This window comes from Pseudophryne corroboree, assembly GCF_028390025.1.
Source record: "Pseudophryne corroboree isolate aPseCor3 chromosome 3 unlocalized genomic scaffold, aPseCor3.hap2 SUPER_3_unloc_7, whole genome shotgun sequence".
Classification (NCBI taxonomy): domain Eukaryota; kingdom Metazoa; phylum Chordata; class Amphibia; order Anura; family Myobatrachidae; genus Pseudophryne; species Pseudophryne corroboree.
The window spans coordinates 1,811,613-1,832,715 of record NW_026967563.1 but is presented as its reverse complement, the minus strand read 5'-3'; the positions used below and the strand labels follow the sequence as shown (position 1 = coordinate 1,832,715).

Here is a 21,103-nt window from a genome sequence, read left to right as displayed (position 1 = left end):
TAGGTCGACAATGACAAGTGGGTCTCCCGTCCTCTCAAGGAATCCGAATGTTTATTCTTTTCCCGCGGCGGATAGAATACTGTGAAAGTCAACTCCTGGTCGACACGGCGTCCTGTCACGAAGGATCGGATACAGGAAGCTAAGTGATATTTTATTTCTATTCTTTGGACTTATTTGCATGACATGCACAGGAGGGAGTGTTTATATTCGGAAGGACATCCGATAGAATTATCCTGCAGAGATAGGGGATTTTCCTTATGTTGGGTCTTCTCTGTACATCGCGGCAGGCTGCAGTGTGTATACAGGAGGTGGCCGGGGAAAGGCAGAGGCTAACTCCGAGAGATACTGGAGTTTTCTCTGACGTCCTAAGTGGATGCTGGGGACTCCGTCAGGACCATGGGGATAGCGGCTCCGCAGGAGACAGGGCACAAAAGTAAAAGCTTTAGGATCAGGTGGTGTGCACTGGCTCCTCCCCCTATGACCCTCCTCCAAGCCTCAGTTAGTTCTTTGTGCCCGGCCGAGAAGGGTGCAATCTAGGTGGCTCTCCTAAAGAGCTGCTTAGAGTAAAAGTTTTGATAGGTTTTTTATTTTCAGTGAGTCCTGCTGGCAACAGGCTCACTGCTACGAGGGACTTAGGGGAGAAGAAGTGAACTCACCTGCGTGCAGGATGGATTGGCTTCTTAGGCTACTGGACACCATTAGCTCCAGAGGGAGTCGGAACACAGGTCTCACCCTGGGGTTCGTCCCGGAGCCGCGCCGCCGATCCCCTTGCAGATGCCGAAAAGTGAAGAGGTCCAGAAACCGGCGGCAGAAGACTCTTCAGTCTTCATAAGGTAGCGCACAGCGCTGCAGCTGTGCGCCATTGTTGTCAGCACACTTCATAGCAACGGTCACTGAGGGTGCAGGGCGCTGGGGGGGGCGCCCTGGGCAGCAATGATAGTACCTTATTCTGGCTAAAAATACATCACATATAGCCCCTGGGGGCTATATGGATGTATTTAACCTCTGCCAGGTCTCAGAAAAACGGGAGAAGAAGCCCGCCGAAAAGGGGGCGGGGCCTATTCTCCTCAGCACACAGCGCCATTTTCCCTCACAGAAATGCTGGTGGGAAGGCTCCCAGGCTCTCCCCTGCACTGCACTACAGAAACAGGGTTAAAACAGAGAGGGGGGGCACTTATTTGGCGATATGATTATATATATTAAAATGCTATAAGGGAAAAACATTTTTATAAAGGTTGTCCCTGTATAATTATAGCGTTTTGGTGTGTGCTGACAAACTCTCCCTCTGTCTCCCCAAAGGGCTAGTGGGGTCCTGTCCTCTATCAGAGCATTCCCTGTGTGTGTGCTGTGTGTCGGTACGTGTGTGTCGACATGTATGAGGACGAGGTTGGTGAGGAGGCGGAGCAATTGCCTGTAATGGTGATGTCACTCTCTAGGGAGTCGACACCTGAATGGATGGCTTATTCAAGGAATTACGTGATAATGTCAACATGCTGCGAGGTCGGTTGACGTCATGAGACGGCCGGCAAACAAAATAGTACCTGTCCAGGCGTCTCAAACACCGTCAGGGGCTTTAAAACGCCCATTTACCTCAGTCGGTCGACACAGACACGGACACTGACTCCAGTGTCGACGGTGAAGAAACAAACGTATTTTCCTTTAGGGCCACACGTTACATGTTAAGGGCAATGAAGGAGGTTTTACATATTTCTGATACTGGGCTTGCTCACAGGTGGACCCCTGGATCCTGCAGGTAGTATCTCAGGGTTACAGGTTGGAATTCGAGAAGTCTCCCCCTCGCCGGTTCCTAAAGTCTGCTTTGCCAATGTCTCCCTCAGACAGGGCGACGGTATTGGAAGCCATTCACAAGCTGTTCTCTCAGCAGGTGATAGTCAAGGTACCCCTCCTACAACAGGGAAAGGGGTATTACTCCACACTATTTGTGGTACCGAAGCCGGACGGCTCGGTAAGACCTATTCTAAATCTGAAATCTTTGAACCTGTACATACAAAAATTCAAGTTCAAGATGGAGTCACTCAGAGCAGTGATAGCGAATCTGGAACTTTATGGTGTCCCTGGACATAAAGGATGCTTACCTGCATGTCCCAATTTGCCCTTCACATCAAGGGTACCTCGGGTTCGTGGTGCAAAACTGTCATTATCAGTTTCAGACGCTGCCGTTTGGATTGTCCACGGCACCTCGGGTCTTTACCAAGGTAATGGCCGAAATGATGATTCTTCTGCAAAGAAGAGGCGTATTAATTATCCCTTACTTGGACGATCTCCTGATAAGGGCAAGGTCCAGAGAACAGCTGGAGGATGGAGTAGCACTAACCCAAGTAGTGCTGCAACAACACGGGTGGATTCTGAATTTTCCAAAATCTCAGTTGACCCCGACAACACGTCTGCTGTTCCTGGGAATGATTCTGGACACGGTTCAGAAAAAGGTGTTTCTTCCGGAGGAGAAAGCCAAGGAGTTATCCGAACTTGTCAGGAACCTCCTAAAACCAGGAAAAGTGTCTGTGCATCAATGCACAAGAGTCCTGGGAAAGATGGTGGCTTCTTACGAAGCGATTCCATTCGGCAGATTCCACGCACAAACTTTTCAGTGGGATCTGCTGGACAAATGGTCCGGATCGCATCTGCAGATGCATCAGCGGATAACCTTATCGCCACAGACAAGGGTGTCTCTTCTGTGGTGGTTGCAGAGTGCTCATCTGTTAGAAGGCCGCAGATTCGGCATACAGGACTGGGTCCTGGTGACCACGGATGCCAGCCTGAGAGGCTGGGGAGCGGTCACACAGGGAAGAAACTTCGAGGGAGTATGGTCAAGCCTGGAGATGTCTTTCTCGATATAGTCAGGGCTGTGAAGATTTATGTCGCCATTTGGGCTCAGTTTGGGGAAACAGAGGCTCTGTTTGTCCGGTATACTCCCAGCGTGCTTGGGGCGCCTGTGTCTCTGCAGTCTGTTTCCTGCTGGATCTGTGATACGATTCGGTGTGCTAGTTCTACGGCTGGATTGCCATTACCGAAGTCGGGGGAGACCCATTCTACTAGGAAGATGGGTTATTTTTGGCCAGTTGCCCCAGTTGTCTAGGCGGGTTAGCTTTGCCGAGCAGTTACTTGGTCGGGTTTCAAACACCTTTGCTAAGCTCTACAAGTTTGATACCCTGGATGATGGGCGCCCGTCCCAGTGCGTACGGTGTCTGCTGCTATTGTTTTTGGTGGCACTTTGTGGTGTTTCTTCTCTGTCAGGCTGATGTTGTACATGCCATGGCATGTGATTTCTTATTGTTGGTTGGCTAACACACAGGTTGTGTTGCATATTCTCTCAGCATATGGCTGTATGGTTTTCATACCGTGGGCTGGTGTTCTGTAGAAGGCCAGGTCTTGCGGTATGTTCGTGGTGTGAGCTGGTATAACACTGTGTTTAAATTATACATTCTTTCCTCAAAATGTCCGTCTCTCCTGGGCACAGTTTTCTAACTGAGGTCTGGAGGAGGGCCAGTTCACACCCAGTTTAAGTCTTTATAGTGTCCCCAAGCTGCTGCGGATCCAACTATACCCCATGGTCCTTTTGGAGTCCCCAGCATCCTCTATGGACTAGGAGAAAAGGATTTACCGGTAGGTATTAAAATCCTATTATTATTATACAAGTGGAGCAGCCTGTGGTGTCCTGTTGTTGTTGTTGTTGCTGTTGTTGTTGTTGTTATTGTTATTGTTATTATTATTTAGAGGGATCAGCCTGTGGTGTCCTGTTATTATTATTATTATTATTATTATTATTATACAGAGGGAGCAGCCAGTACTGTCTTGTTGTTGTTGTTGTTGTTGTTGTTGTTATTATACAGGGGGAGCAGCCTTTGGTGTCCTGTTATTATTATAATACAGGAGTAGCAGCCTGTGGTGTCCTGTTATTATTATAATACAGGAGGAGCAACCTGTGGAATCCAGTTATAATAATAATAATAATAATAATTATTATTAATATTATACAGAGGGAGCAGCAGCCTGTGGTGTCCTGTAATTATTATTAATTTACAAGAGGAGCAGCTTGTGGTGTCCTGTTATTATTATACAGGGTGAGCAGCCTGTGGTGTCCTGTTATTATAATACATGGGAGTAGCCTGTGGTGTCCTATTATTATTATGATTATTATTTTTTTATTATTATTATTATTATTTTTATACTGGGGTGCAGCCTTTCGTGTCGTTGTTGTTGTTATTATTATTAATTTTATTATATGAAATTGTGGGGATTGAAGATATTGCTCAAATTCTAGGATATATTAAAGCAGAGACCATAATATCCCTGGCATGTGTAACAGATTATAATTGGAGCAGTATAAAGCAAATGTATATCACACTCCTGGGACTGTCACAGTGACATCATTTATATCTATAGTAATAATACAGGGACATGACTGGGGAGGTGAGGGTGACCTGGGAATGTCATAGTGACCTCACTAATATCTATAGTAATAATACAGGGACATGATTGGGGAGGTGAGGGGATCTGGGAGCGTCACAGTGACATCACTAATATGTATAGTAATAATACAGGGACATGATTGGGGAGGTGAGGGGGACCTGGGAGTGTCACAGTGACATCACTTATATCTATAGTAATTATACAGGAACATGACTGGGGAGGTGAGGGGTCTGGGAATGTAACAGTGACCTCACTAATATGTATAGTAATAATACAGGGACATGATTGGGGAGGTGAGGGGGACCTGGGAGTGTCACAGTGACATCACTTATATCTATAGTAATTATACAGGAACATGACTGGGGAGATGAGGGGTCTGGGAATGTAACAGTGACCTCACTAATATCTATAGTAATAATACAGGGACATGATTGGGGAGGTGAGGGGGACCTGGGAGTGCCACAGTGACAAGAGAAAGAAAGTGGACTTCTTTGTGGGCGCACTCTTGTGAAGAAATAATGAGATATTCTCAAAGAATAAAACTTCAACTTTTATTACAAATGATTAAGAATTTATTCAATCTCCTGAGAACAAATAATGGGGCAGATGTATTAACCTGGAGATGGCATAAGGAAGTGATAAACCAGTGAAAAATGAAAGGTGATACACGCACAAGCCAATCACCTCCTAACTGTTAATTTACATATTGAAACTGATTGGTTGGTGTGTTTATCACCTTGCATTTATCACTGGTTTATCACTTCCTTATGCCTTCTCCAGGTTAATACATCTGCCACATTGTTTCTTGCCGCCTGCCCCCTGTCTGTCTCCTGCTGCCTTTCCCCTGCCTGTCTCCGGCCACCTTTCCCCTGCCTGTCTCCAGCCACCTTTCCCCTGCCTGTCTCCAGCCACCTTTCCCCTGCCTGTCTCCTGCAGCCTTTCCCCTGCTTGTCTCCTGCAGCCTTTCCCCTGCTTGTCTCCTGCAGCCTTTCCCCTGCCTGTCTCCTGCAGCCTTCCCCCTGCCTGTCTCCTGCAGGCTTTCCCCTGCCTGTCTCCTGCCGCCTTTCCACTGCCTGTCTCCTGCCACCTTTGCTACACCATCGGCTGGATGTGTGAAACCTGAGGTCACAGAGACTGTACGCCGCAGCTCCATGAATGAGGCCATGAAAATTCCCTCAGGAGACCCTGTCCCTTCACAACCAATTCTCACCCTTACACCACTTCATGGCTGCAGCCATACTCGTCTGACAACTCAGGACACATAGCGCACATGCTCCGTATGGGTCGTGCACATGAGCGGTGTAGCGAACATCAGCTCATCGTGACTCCACCCACAATAGCGCTACACTCTAGATCAGGCCCACTATGCAGTATAGCCTTATGGGGCTGGGTCACAGGAACCTCGGAGACACTGACCAGGACCCTATGGCTGTGGAGAAATAGGAGACTTAATGACCACTCTATTCCACATTTACTATGTTACATGTGCAATATGTTTTATGTGTTATATTTATTCCAGGAACTCCAGTTGTGAGGAACGGAGTCTTTATTACACATCACACGTTCTGTATTCTCTCTGATTCACCGAGGATGGACAAGGACAGGAGTCACAGGACTGAGAGGATAGTAAATATCACCCTGGAGATCATCTACCTGCTGACTGGGGAGGTGAGTGGATCTGGGAGCGTCACAGTGACCTTATATCTATAGTAATAATACAGGGACATGACTAGGGAGGTGAGAAGATTCGGGAGTGTCACAGTGACATCACTTATATCTATAGTAATAATACAGGGACATGACTGGGGAGATGAGGGGATCTGGGAGCGTCACAGTGACCTTATATTTTATCTGGGAGTGTCACAGTGACCTCACTAATATCTACAGTAATAATACAGGGACATGACTGGGGAGGTGAGGGGATCTGGGAGTGTCAAAGGGACCTTATATCTATAGTAATAATACAGGGAAATAACTGGGGAGATTAGAGGATCTGGGAGCATCACAGTGACCTTATATCTATACTAATAAAACGGACATGACTGGGGAGGTGAGGGGTTCTGGGAGCGTAACAGTGACCTTATATCTATAGTAATAATACAGGGACATGACTGGGGAGGTGAGAAGATTCGGGAGTGTCACAGTGACATCACTTATATCTATAGTAATAATACAGGGACATGACTGGGGATGTGAGTGGATCTGGGAGCGTAACAATGACCTTATATCTATACTAATAATACAGGGACATGACTGGGGAGGTGAGGGGATCTGGGAGTGTCACAGTGACATCACTTATATCTATAGTAATAATACAGGGACATGACTGGGGAGGTGATAGGATCTGGGAGCATCACTGTGACCTTATATCTATAGTAATAATACAGGGACATGACTGGGGAGGTGAGGGGATCTGGGAGTGTCACGGTGACATTACTAATATCTATAGTTATAATACAGGGATATGACTGGGGAGATTAGGGAATCGGATCGTAACAGTGAGGTCACATATCTATACTAATAATACAGCGATGTCAGTGGGGAGGTGAGGGGGTCTTAGAGCATCGCATCACTTGTATCTATAGTAATAATATAGGGACATGACTGGGGAGGTGACGGGATCTGGGCGCGTCACAGTGACATCACTTATATCTATAGTAATAATACAGGGACATGACTGGGGAGGAAAGGGGATCTGGGAGCGGCGCAGTGATGTCACATATCTATAGTAATAACACAGGGACATGAGAGGGGAGGTAAGGCGATCTGGGCGTGTCTCAGTGACATCACATATCTATAGTTTTACAGGGACATGACTGGGGAGGTGAGGGGATTTGGGAGTGTCACAATGATGTCACTTTTGTCTATAGTAATAATACAGGGACATGAATGGGAAGGTGAAGGAATCTTGGGGCTTCATAGTGACGTCACTCATCTCTATAGTAATAATACAGGAACATGACTGTGAAGGTGATAGGATCTGGGAGCGTCACAGTGACCTTATATCTATAGTAACAATACAGGAACATGACTGAGGAGGTGAGGGGTCTTGAAGCGTCACAGTGACCTTATATCTATAGTAATCATACAGGGACATGACTGGGGAGGTGAGGGGATCTGGGAGTGTCACAGTGACATCACTTATATCTATATTAACAATACAGGAACATGACTGGTGAGGTGAGGGGGACCTGGGAGCATCACAATGACCTTATATCTAGAGTAATAATACAGGTACATGACTGGGGAGGTGAGGGGATCTGGGAGCATCACAGTGACCTAATATCTATAGTAATAATAAAGGGACATGACTGGGGAGGTGAGTGGATCTGGGAGCATCACAGTGACCTAATATCTACAGTACTAATACAGGGACATGACTGGGGAGATGAGGGGATCTGGGAGCGTCACAGTGACCTTATATCTATAGTAATCATACAGGGACATGACTGGGGAGGTGAGTTTATCTGGGACTGTCACAGTGACCTCACTAATATCTTCAGTAATAATACAGGGAGATGACTGGGGAGGTGAGGGGATCTGGGAGTGTCACATGGACCTTATATCTATAGTAATAATACAGGGACATAACTGGGGAGATGAGAGGATCTGGGAGCATCACAGTGACCTTATATCTATACTAATAAAACGGACATGACTGGGGAGGTGAGGGGATCTGGGAGCGTAACAGTGACCTTATATCTATAGGAATAATACAGGGACATGACTGGGGAGGTGAGGGGATTTGGGAGTGTCACCTTTTGTCTATAGTAATAATACAGGGACATGACTGGGGAGGTGAGGGGATTTGGGAGTGTCACAGTGATGTCACTTTTGTCTATAGTAATAATACAGGGACCTGAATGGGGAGGTGAAGGAATCTTGGGGCTTCTTAGTGACGTCACTCATCTCTACAGTAGTAATACAGGGACATGACTGTGAAGGTGATAGGATTTGGGAGCGTCACAGTGAAATCACTTATATCTATATCAATAATACAGGGACGTGACTGGGGAATTGAAGGGGGCTGGGAGAGTCACAGTGACGTCACTTATATTTGTAGTAATAATACAGGGACATGAGGAGATCTAGGAGTGTCACTGTGATGTCACTTATATCTATAGTAATAATACATGGACATGACTGGGGAGTTTGGGGGATCTGGGAGCGTCACAGAAAAATCACTTATATCTATAGTAATAATACAGGGACATGACTGAGGAGGTGAGGGGATCTGGGAGTGTCACAGTGACATCACATATCTATAGTAATAATACAGGGACATGACTGGGGAGGTGAGGGGATCTGGGAGTGTATATATTGATATTTGATGTCTCCACCATTACACAGGATTACACAATAGTGAAGAAGACATCCAATGAGTATGAGACACCCAGCAGCCATCCCCCTGTATCAGGAGGACTGAGTAGAACCCAGAGCCCCATCACGGTGCCTCCACCTCACTCACTGACACATGAGAGACACAATGATCAGAAGATCCTGGAACTCACCAAGAAGATCATTCAGTTGCTGACTGGAGAGGTGACAGCTGGGAATGGGGCATTATACAGTAACACCGGGGGACGTGTCTGGGTGATGACTGGAGAGGTGACTGCCGGGAATGGGGCATTATACAGTAACACCGGGGAACGTGTCTGGGTGATGCCTGGAGAGGTGACTGCTCGGAATGGGGCATTATACAGTAACACCGGAGGACGTGTCTGGGTGATGACTGGAGAGGTGACCGCTTGGGAATCGGGCAATATACAGTAACACCAGGGGTTGTGTCTGGGTGATGACTGGAGAGGTGACTGCTGGGAATGGGGCATTATACAGTAACACCGGGGGACGTGTCTGGGTGATGACTGGAGAGGTGACCGCTTGGGAATGGGGCAATATACAGTAACCCCGGGGGACGTGTCTGGGTGATGACTGGAGAGGTGACCGCTTGGGAATGGGGCAATTTACAGTAACACCAGGGGTTGTGTCTGGGTGATGACTGGAGAGGTGACTGCTGGGAATGGGGCATTATACAGTAACACTGGGGGACTTGTCTGGGTGATGCCTGAAGAGGTGACTGCTGGGAATGGGGCATTATACAGTAACACCAGGGGACGTGTCTGGGTGATGACTGAAGAGGTGACTGCTGGGAATGGGGCATTATACAGTAACACCAGGGAACGTGTCTGGGTGATGACTGGAGAGGTGACTGCTGGGAATGGGGCAATATACAGTAACACCGGGGAATGTGTCTGGGTGATGACTGGAGAGGTGACCGCTTGGGAATCGGGCAATATACAGTAACACCAGGGGTTGTGTCTGGGTGATGACTGGAGAGGTGACTGCTGGGAATGGGGCATTATACAGTAACACTGGGGGACTTGTCTGGGTGATGCCTGAAGAGGTGACTGCTGGGAATGGGGCATTATACAGTAACACCAGGGGACGTGTCTGGGTGATGACTGAAGAGGTGACTGCTGGGAATGGGGCATTATACAGTAACACCAGGGAACGTGTCTGCAGCTGTGTGTGTCATTATATCTGTATTGTTTAATCTATTACTGAAATCAACAATTATTACAGTCTTCTTTTATTGGTGGTTTATATAGGGTGAAGCCCAATTAAATAATATTAAAGTCAAAGATACAGAGGGAGAAGAAGAGACGTATGTGACTGATATGAAGGCAGAAGATATAGAGGGAGAAGAAGAGACGTATGTGACTGATATAAAGGCAGAAGATATAGAGGGAGAAGAAGAGACGTATGTAACTGATATGAAGGCAGAAGATATAGAGGGAGAAGTAGAGACGTATGTGACTGATATGAAGGCAGAAGATATAGAGGGAGAAGAAGAGACGTATGTAACTGATATGAAGGCAGAAGATATAGAGGGAGAAGAAGAGACGTATGTGACTGATATAAAGGCAGAAGATATAGAGGGAGAAGAAGAGACGTATGTGAGGGGTGATCAGCAGTGTAAGGAGGAGGAAATCCCTACAGATACCAGCACAGGTGAGTAATAAACACTTATTACAGAAAAGAGTCGTATATTCTCCTTGCTCAGTCACTACAGCAATCTCTTATCCTACACCCTCCTCTATCAGTACAAATTAGGGAACTGTATTTGCCCAGTAGGGGAGTCAGGAGCCATCAGCCCCTATTATACTCCTGCTCTCCCCCTCACATCATGTCACTGTGTGTTACCAGCCCAGAGATCTGACCAGTCTCCTCCCCACACTCTCTGGTGTATTTCATACATCAAGAGCCATCAGCCCCTGTTATACCCCTGCTCTCCCCTCACATCATGTCACTGTGTGTTACCAGCCCAGAGATCTGACCAGTCTCCTCCCCACACTCTCTGGTGTATCTCGTACATCAAGAGCCATCAGCCCCTGTTATACCCCTGCTCTCCCCTCACATCATGTCACTGGCTGTTACCAGCCCAGAGATCTGACCAGTCTCCTCCCCACACTCTCTGGTGTATCTCGTACATCAGGAGCCATCAGCCCCTATTATACTCCTGCTCTTCCCCTCACATCATGTCACTCTGTTACCAGCCCAGAGATGTGACCAGTCTTCTCCCCACACTCTCTGGTGTATCTCATACATCAGGAGCCATCAGCCCCTATTATACTCCTCCTCTCCCCTCACATCATGTCACTGTGTGTTACCAGCCCAGAGATCTGACCAGTCTCCTCCCCACGCTCTCTGGTGTATCTCATACATCAGGAGCCATCAGCCCCTATTATAGTCCCGCTCTCCTCCTCACATCATGTCACTGTGTGTTACCAGCCTAGAGATCTGACCAGTCTCCTCCCCACACTCTCTGGTGTATCTCATACATCAGGAGCCATCAGCCCCTATTATACTCCTGCTCTCCCCCTCACATCATGTCACTGTGTTACCAGCCCAGATATCTTACCAGTCACCGCCCCACAATCTCTGGTGTATCGCATACATAGCACAGGATATAAAGATAAAAATAAAAAGTCTCGGTGGAGTGGAGTGGGCAAAATCCAGATTGTAGTGGATCAAGGATGGAGTTGTCAGAGAGGTAGCTTGTGAGATGGCTGTAGACCAGTCATTCAAGTAGTTTGGAGGCGATTGGGAGAAGAGAGATGGGTCGGTAGCTAGTGAGTGATGAAGGGTTGAGGTTGTTTTTTTCGAGACTAGAGGACACCAGAGCATATTTGAATGGTGAGGGAAAGATGCCGGTAGAGAGCGATAGGTTATAGAGGTGAGCAAGGTGGGAGCAGGCAGTGGGGAGAGGGAGCGGAGAAGACGGGAGGGGAGGGGTTCCAAGGGGCAGGTTGAGGAGGGATAAGATGAGGGAGTGGACTTCCTTGTCTGAGGTGGGACGGAAGCAGGACAGGGTGGGATAGATGGAGGGGAGTGATGATGGGGGCAGCAGAGGGTTGACGGGAGTAGATGTCATTTTGGATAGCCACAATTTTGGAGATGAAGATGGAGGCAAAGTCAGTGACAGTGAGGCAGGAGGAGGGGGTCGGAGGAAAATTTTTAAAGTTTTAAAGAGTCGGCGTGGACTGGAGGACTGAGAAGCGAAGAGTGTTTGGCGAGAGAAAGAGCAGAGCTGTAGGAGGAGAGAATAAACTTGAAATGGAGGAAGTCCGCCAGAGAGATCTCCTCCAGGAGCGTTCTGCGGAGTGTGAACATTTTTGTAGGAATCATGTTAGTTTGGTGTGCCAGGGTTGGGACAGAAGGTGGCTACCTGGTTGGGACAGGTCATGGTGGAAAGAGGAGAGAGGAAAGTCTCGAGGGAGGACAGGGTAGCGGGGTTGAAAGACCCGAGATTGCGTCTGGTGATGTTGGGTCTGGGCGTGTAGAGGAGAGGGGAAGATGAGAGGGTGAAAGTAGATAGTGGTCAGAGAGAATGAAGGAAGAGTTAGGGAAATCAGAGATCAGATCGGTGGGTGAAGACATGGTCGAGGGAGTTGCCGAGATTGTGAGTAGGGGTGGAAGACCATTGAGAAAATCCAAAGGTGGTGGAAAGTGCAAGAAGATTAGTGGAAGCTGCATTAGTGATGTTGATAGGGATGTTAAAGTCAACAAGGATGATAGAGGGGAGGTCGGAGGAGAGAAAGTGGGGAAGCCAGGCAGCAAAGTTGTCAAGGAAAGGTGAACAGCAGCCAGGGGGGCGGTAGATCACTGCCACATGGAGGTGAATGGGGTAGAAGAGGCAGATAGTGTGGACTTCAAAGGTGGAGAAGGTGAGGGAGGGCTCAGGTGGGATGACAAAAAAGGTGCAGTTTGTGGAGAGAAGGATGCCCACGCCTCCACCCTAGCGGCCATCAGGTCTGACCGTGTGGGTGAAGGAGAGGCCTCCGTAGGAGAGGGCAGCAGGGGAGGTGGTGTCAGAGGAGGAGAGCCAGGTTTCAGTGATGACGAGAAGATTAAAAGAGTGGGAGATGAAGAGGTCGTGGATAGTTGGCAGCTTGTTGCAGATTGATCTAGCATTCCAGAGTGCACAGGAGAAGGGAAGGGAGGGGACAGGGGAGATGAAGATCAGGTTGGCAGGGTTCTGAATGTGTGTGTGGGTGGTCTGGAAATTGGGGGGGGGGATTACCTAGCAGTGAGGATTGGTATGGGACAGGATCGAGGAGCCATAATTCCAGTACAGTAGTCTTGTTCAGATTAATAATATAGAATGGAGTGGGTGTAATATAGAATGGACAATGAGAAGGGGGATGTAGTAAAAGCAGACAGTGAAAAACTTTTTTTTTTTGGTAAATAATGGACGGAACGGAAAGGCTGAGATTGTTACACAGTGGTTGTAGAGAGTATAAATGAGGAGTAGAAAGCAATGTGTGAGAGCAGTATGGCTGGTATGTAATCAGACAGGGAGGTCAGTGTGCGGGCTGCAGGCATTGGTGGTACTGGATTAGGTTACTCTGTAGGATGTTGATTGCAGTTGGGGAAGATAGTCTGCTGTCCTTCTGTTCCTCTCCTGTTTATCTCCGAGTATCTTCAAAGGTCATATATTCATACTTAACACTAACATACTATGCAGCTAGGATACTTTGCAGCCAAATATGTACTGATTAAATATAAATGCATACATTGATACAGGCTTGATTGCCAACAGCACCCACAATCTCTGAAACCCCACCCACCCACCCTGGATGGAGATCGTGTCTGCTGAGGAAGTCCACTACTGTTGATGTAGGACACCGCTGTGACGTTGTCCGACTGAACTTGAATGGCTCGATCTTGCAGAAGATGTGCCGCCTGTAGAAGGCCGTTGTATATGGCCCTTAGTTCCAGAATGTTTATTGGAAGGACAGATTCCTGGCTTGACCACTTTCCTTGGAAGTTTTGCCCCTTGGTGACTGCTCCCCAACCTTTGAGGCTTGCATCCGTGGTTAGAAGAACCCAATTCTGAATCCTGAACCTGTGTCCCTCAAGCAGGTGAGAAGTTTGCAGCCACCAGATGAGTGAAATTCTGGCTTTCGGCGACAGGCGTATCTGCTGGTGCATGTGAAGATGCGATCCTGACCACTTGTCCAGGAGATCCAGCTGGAAGAACCGTGCATGGAATCTTCCGTATTGTAGAGCCTCGTAGGAGGCTACTATCTTCCCCAGAAGGCGAATGCACTGATGAACCTATACCCGGGGAGGTTTCAAGACATCCCTGACAATTGATTGCATCACCAACGCTTTCTCCACTGGTAGAAACACCCTCTGCACTTCCGTGTCGAGTATCATCCCCAGGAAGGCCAGTCTCCTTGTCTGTTCCAAATGTGACTTTGGAAGGTTCAGGATCCACCCATGATCCCAGAGTAATTGAGTTGAGAGCGCAATACTCTGCAACAGCTTCTCCTTGGAAGATGCCTCTATCAGCAGATCATCCAGATATGGAATTATGTTCACTCCCTGTTTGCGTAGGAGGAGCATTATCTCCGCCATGACCTTGGTGAACACCCTCGGTGCTGTGGAGAAGCCAAATGACAACGTCTGGAACTGATAGTGACAGTCTTGTAGTGCAAACCGTAGATAGGCCTGGTGAGGTGGCCAGATCGGAATGTGAAGGTACGCATCCTTGATATCCAGGGATACTAGGAATTCCCCCTCCTCCAGACCTGAGATCACTGCTCTCAGAGACTCCATCTTGAATTGGAAAACCCTCAAGTAGGGGTTCAACGAATTCAAGTTCAATATAGGCCTTACCAAACTGTCCGGTTTTCGTACCACAAACAGGTTTGAGTAATAACCCTTGGTTTTTGGGTAAGGTGGAACTGGAACAATGACATATGTTCGTACCAATTTTTGAATGGCTTCCTGTAGGATAGCACTTTCTGTCAGCGAAGCTGGTAAGCCTGGTTTGAAGAATCTGTGAGGTGGGAGTTCCTGAAACTCCAGTCTGTACCCCTGGGTATCAATATCCGTCACCCAGGGATTAGGCATGATGACGCCCAGACGTGATCTCCAGGCTGAGAGGTCCACCATCATGCTGAATATTTAGAGGAAGCAGAACCTGGTTTCTGTTCCTGGGAACCTGTTGGTGCACGTTTTTTGGATCTTCCCCGACCTCCTCTAAAGAAGGTTGGAGGGGGTTTGGATTTTTTTTTATTTTGCGGTCCAAAAGGACTGCAGTGTAGATTAAGGATAAGACTTCCTAGCTGGGGCTGCTGCGGAGGGAAGAAATGTCGACTTACTCGCAGTCGCCGTGGAAATCCACGCATCCAATGCGTCCCCAAATAGTGGCTGACCTGTGAATGGCAGGTTCTCCACACTTTTCTTGGATTCTGAATCCGCAGTCCATTGGCGTATCCAGAGTCCTCTGCGTGCTGAGACAGCCATGGAAGTAGCAGGCCAATGTCCTTCATGGCCTCCACCATGAAACCTGCAGAATCCTGTATGTGACGTAAAAACAAGTCAATGTCACTCCTATCCATAGTATATAAGTCCTCTAGTAAGGTGCCTGACCACTTTACTATGGCTTTAGAGATCCACGCACAACCAATAGTGGGCCTTAAAGCCATGCCTGTAGCAGTGTATAGTGATTTGAGCGTAGTCTCAATCTTGCAGTCAGCCGGCTCCTTTATGGCGGTTGAACCAGGAACAGGTAAAACCATCTTTTTAGACAGCCTAGATACAGAAGCGTATCAGAGTCGGTATCAGTGTCAGCTTGCATTATCTGGGCAAGTGTACATTTTTTTGGGTATATAGGTGTGGTTTTAGATGAAGTAGTGGGAGCTGAATACTTCAAACCCACTTCAGATTGTCTCAAAACACTGCATCTCTTTCTCAGTATGTGACATCCTTGTTGAAATCTGGGATATCATTCCCCTTAAAGAATCCACCCATGGGGGTTCGGATTCAGAAGGCTGAGACAGCACATTGCAGTCCTGAGTACATGGAATAGACTCCTCAGGAGAAGATACACACTGCAGCACAGGACTCAGAGTCCTTAGACATGGTAATGTGGATATACACACACACACACAGGAAAATGTCAGACACAGTTTCCCCCAGAGTACCTTCAGAGAGTCACAGTGTATAACGAGCCAGCCACACAGCGCCCCTGTAGGCAGTTATTATGATAAAAGCCCGGCTCTGACTAACCTTAATAGGGAGGGCAGCACTCCCTGTCAATGTCCTAGTTCCTAAGATCTGCAGGGAGAAAATGGCACTGGTGAGTGCTGGATCCGCTCTGAGAGGAAGCCCCGCCCCTTGTAATGGTGCGTGGCTTCCAGCACTAATTGTTTATACTGGCCTGAGGATTTTAGTGATAACAGGGGGATTAGCCCCTGTTATCTGCGTGACCAGTGTAGGGTTTATCCGCGCTGGCTCAGGACGCCCCTCAAAGCGCCTACACTGTGTGTTGCTGAGCCTTCCTGGAGCGCAGCCTGTCAGAGCTGCGCTCCCACCCTTGTGCCGCCATACCCACTGGTGACCCGCTAACCGGGCCGCCGGCGCTATACTCACCACTTTTCTTTCTTCTGCCTTTATTAGGTAGTGGCGGCCGTGCTGCGGAAGTGAGCAGTCACCTCATGGGCTTGCGATCAGCACCCTCAGGAGCTCAGTGCCCTGTCAGTGGAGTAGAGAACCATTAACTCTTCAAGATGTTGGTTCCTTCCCCCCTCCCTAAGTACCACGAAGCAGGGAGACTGTTGCCAGCAGCCTTCCTGTAACCTAACTATCTCTAGAAAATAAAAAACTAAGAAAACTCCTAGGAGCTTCCCTAGCTGTGACCGGCTCCTCCGGGCACATTTTCTAAACTGAGTCTGGTAGGAGGGGCTTAGAGGGAGGAGCCAGCCCACACTATTAAACTCTTAAAGTGCTAGTGGCTCCCAAAGGACCAGTCTATACCCCATGGTACTAAACGGACCCCAGCATCCTCTAGGACGTAAGAGAATGTAGATTATAACCTAGCAGATGATGATAATAATTACAGGGTATCATATGGTGTATTGCATGTAAAGTACCTTGTTCCACACCTACTCTGCTGTAGCAATATACCTTATATAAGGGTGAGTAACACTTGTACAGGCTTACCAGCGTATGAGCACACACATAACGGAATGCTACCAATGCTTCCAGGAGTAACGTTAGGAGACATTTCTCTGATCCATCAGCTCATATGACTGATGTTATTGTTCATCTAGAATCTCCAATTCATACGATATGTTCCCCATCCATTGTTTTACATTGGTGCTGACATAGGACTTGGCGAGTGAATACATCTCCATTTATACTTCATGGTTAGTTACCAGTACAAGAGAGAGATACATCTAAGTCTTATTATAATATTACATTTGTTATTGTGATGTTCTCAGGAGGGTGGACCTAATGATAGTCTGAGACACAATATTATAAAGCCTTCATTAAAAGTTATGTTTTAATATACACACACAATTGTCCCAGAGAGTCGTTTTCTCCTATTGTTTACAAGATTAATATTGTTACAGAAAATTTCACATTTCCATAATGTATTTTATTTCCAGCAGATGGACACACAAGCAGGAATATCTCAGAAGGACATCTAATGTTATCCCCGGATTGTGACATAAAAGATAATGACAGTAGACAGGATTCTCCAGGAGATAACCCTATTACCCCAATTATACATCCAGCTCTATCAGCTGATCCCTCTGATCCTGGGAAATGTTCTCCTGATCACTCTGATATTGGTGCACCTGTTACAGCTCTGAGAGTAGATACAGTGTTTCCCTGTTTTATAGATGCCATATGTTTTACACAGAACACAAAGCCTATTAACCCACACACAGGTAAGGTAGGTGAAAGGCCACTGATATGTTCTGAGTGTGGGAAATGTTTTACACTGAAATCATATCTTGTTACACATCAGCGAAGTCACACAGGTGAGAAGCCATTTCCATGTTCTGAGTGTGGGAAATGTTTTACACTGAAATCACATCTTGTACATAACAGAAGACACACAGGTGAGAAACTATTTTCTTGCTCTGAGTGTGGGAAATGTTTTACACTGAAATCACATCTTGTTGTACATAACAGAAGTCACACAGGTGAGAAACCATTTTCTTGCTCTGAGTGTGGGAAATGTTTTACACAGAACTCACAACTTGTTACACATCAGCGAAGTCACACAGGTGAGAGGTCATTTCCATGTTCTGAGTGTGAGAAATGTTTTACACAGAAATCACAACTTGTTACACATCAGCGAAGTCACACAGGTGAGAGGCCATTTCCATGTTCTGAGTGTGGGAAATGTTTTACACGGAAATCAAATCTGGTTAAACATCAGCAAAGTCACACAGGTGAGAAGCCATTTCCATGTTCTGAGTGTGGGAAATGTTTTACACTGAAATTAAATCTTGTTACACATCAGAAAAGTCACACAGGTGAGAGGCCATTTCCATGTTCTGAGTGTGGGAAATGTTTTACATGGAAATCACAACTTGTTCCACATCAGCTAAGTCACACAGGTGAGAAGCCATTTTCTTGCTCTGAGTGTGGGAAATGTTTTACACACAAATCACATCTTGTTATACATCAGCGAAGTCACACAGGTGAGAGGCCATTTCCATGTTCTGAGTGTGGGAAATGTTTTGCAAACAAATCAGCTCTTGTTATACACCAGAGAAGTCACACAGGTGAGAAGTGGTTTTCTTGCTCTGAGTGCAGGAAATGTTTTACACAGAAATCAGATCTTCTTAGACATCAGCAAAGTCACACAGGTGAGAGGCCATTTCCATGTTCTGAGTGTGGAAAATGTTTTTCACACAAATCAGATCTTGTTAAACATAACAGAAGTCACACAGGTGAGAAGCCATTTACATGTTCTGAGTGTGGGAAATGTTTTACACGGAAATCACAACTTGTTACACATCAGTGAAGTCATACAGGTGAGAGGCCATTTCCATGTTCTGAGTGTGGGAAATGTTTTACACGGAAATCACAACTTGTTACACATCAGCGAAGTCACCCAGGTGAGAGGCCATTTCCATGTTTTGAGTGTGGGAAATGTTATACGCAAAAATCAAATCTTGTTAGACATCAGCAAAGTCACACAGGTGAGAGGTCATTTTCATACTCTGAGAAATAAATCAGCTCTTGTTGCACACAGTAGACATCACTCAGATGAGGAACCATTTTAATCTTCTGAAGTATACTCATTGCCATGCGTTGTTCTTCAAGTTTCTTATCCTTTCTCCTATGTTTTTGCAATATACATGTTACCGCAGGGTGAAATAATCAGATGTCGTGTCCTCATCTACCACTGCTATGTAGATGACCTGTCTTTTGTTCCGGGTACTGAGAACCCAGTACCAATCCTAAATGGTTGTCTAGCTGAGCTCCAGGTGTGGGTGATGCTAGTTGGCTGTGACTCAGTCCTGGTGAAACAGGCCATTATGGTAGAAGCTCACCAACAAAGGGCAGGGCTACAGCTCAGCTTTGCAAACCAACCGGGCTTGGGGGTTCAGAGTTACAGAATGCTGATCATTTGCGGAATCTTGGTGTCCTGGATGGTGGAGTGACACTTAGACATCAGTATCTGCCACAATTAGATCCTCATCTGAGGAACATAGCCAGACTCCAGCACGTAATTCTCTCAGAAGATCTACCTACACTCATACATGTACTTGTATCATCACGCATAGACTACTGCAATGTCCGCTACCTGGGTCTCCCAGCAAAAGAATTGCACCGCTTGTAGCTTGTACAGAATGCAGCAGCCAGGCTGTTACCTAACCAGCCCGTTCCTGCCACATAACACCCATTCTCTGCTCCCTTCACCGGCTGCCTGTAATATGGTGACTATTACATAATCTTACTGACTCAGCCCACCATGACCAGGGTCCATGGTACCAGAAGCAGCTTCTGCCTCCTTATTGCCCTGCTTTCTAACTTCCACCTGCAGATGAAGGACTGTTACCAGCAGTACTAAGAATCCTCAAGCAGTGCTGAGATGTCAGAGGGGGAGACAGGGTGGTGGCACTAGTGCTCTAGTGGGGGCTGCCGGAGGCAGTGTCTGTGAGAATCTTGTCCTCAAGCAGCACTGAGTTGTCAGAGGGGAGACAAGGTGGTGGCAGTAGTGGGGGAGACAGGGTGGTGGGGTGGTGACAGTTGGGGGGAGATGGGGCAGTAGTGGGGGGAGATGGGGTGGTGACAGTAGTGTGGGGAGACAAGGCGGGTGGCAGTAATGGGGGAAGACAGTGCAGTGACAGTAGTTGGAGACGTGGCAGTATTGTAGACAGAACGGTGGCAGTAGTGGGGGGAGACAAGGCGGTTGGCAGTTGTGGGGGTAGACGGGCAGTGGCAGTAGTAGTGGCGGTGGCAGTAGTGGGGGGGGAGACAGGGTGGGTGGCAGTAGTGGAAGGAGACGTGGCAGTACTGGGGGAAAACAGGGTGGTGGACGGAAAAAGGGCGGGTGGCAGTAGTGGGGGGAGACAGGGTGGTGGCAGTAGTAGGGGGGAGACCAGCTGTGTGGCAGTAGAGTGGGGAGACAGGGTGGATGGCCACAGTGCAGTACCAGGGGATACTGGAAGCAGTAAAGGTGTATGGGTCCCGCACAGAATCAGTTTACTATTAGACTTAATGATGATTATGCTTCCTTATTTCTAATGAATCCCTTGTATGTGTTACGGTTATTTGCTGTGTCAGCCTTTATGTGTGTTCTGTGTAATAATCCTGAAAGTAGTGCTGCTACCGATCTCATCATTTGTAGTAACTTGGAAAAGATGAGATATGAGGTGCACTCTGGAAGCTTATAGGGGGTTAATCAGAGATGATCGCAGATGTGACATCACGCAGCCCCTGGAAAATGGTCCCGGCCCGCCCGCATTCACCCCTCAGGGATGCAACCGCAATGTGTGTGTCTGCGCGGCCGCTGCGCATGTGCATTTTGTCACCACCAGCAAACTGCTGCGGACTGCTATTGCGGCTGGGTCTGAATGACCCCCATAGGGTTTTGGTTCTCCTGATATGTATCTGTTTTACTTACCTGCAATACTATAATGTAACTTGAATTGTTTCTGTGCTTTAAGGATATTTTATCCATGTTGTGCAGAGTAAAGTATTTTTTAAGTTTAAAATATAGAGAAAAATCTGTGTATTAAAGATATGAAATAAAGTTGTTTAAAAACAAAAGATTTCCGTTGAGTCTTTTTATGTGTCTGTGTATTATCTTATTTCCAGATAATTGTCGCTATGGTGACAGAAACAATTT

At 47.1% G+C, this 21,103-nt stretch overlaps 1 pseudogene; it reads left to right on the top strand.

Annotated features, from left to right (window-relative positions):
* The first annotated feature begins 10,047 nt into the window (after positions 1 to 10,047).
* On the top strand, positions 10,048 to 19,969 carry LOC134984642 (oocyte zinc finger protein XlCOF6.1-like; annotated as a pseudogene).
* Positions 19,970 to 21,103: the final 1,134 nt, after the last annotated feature.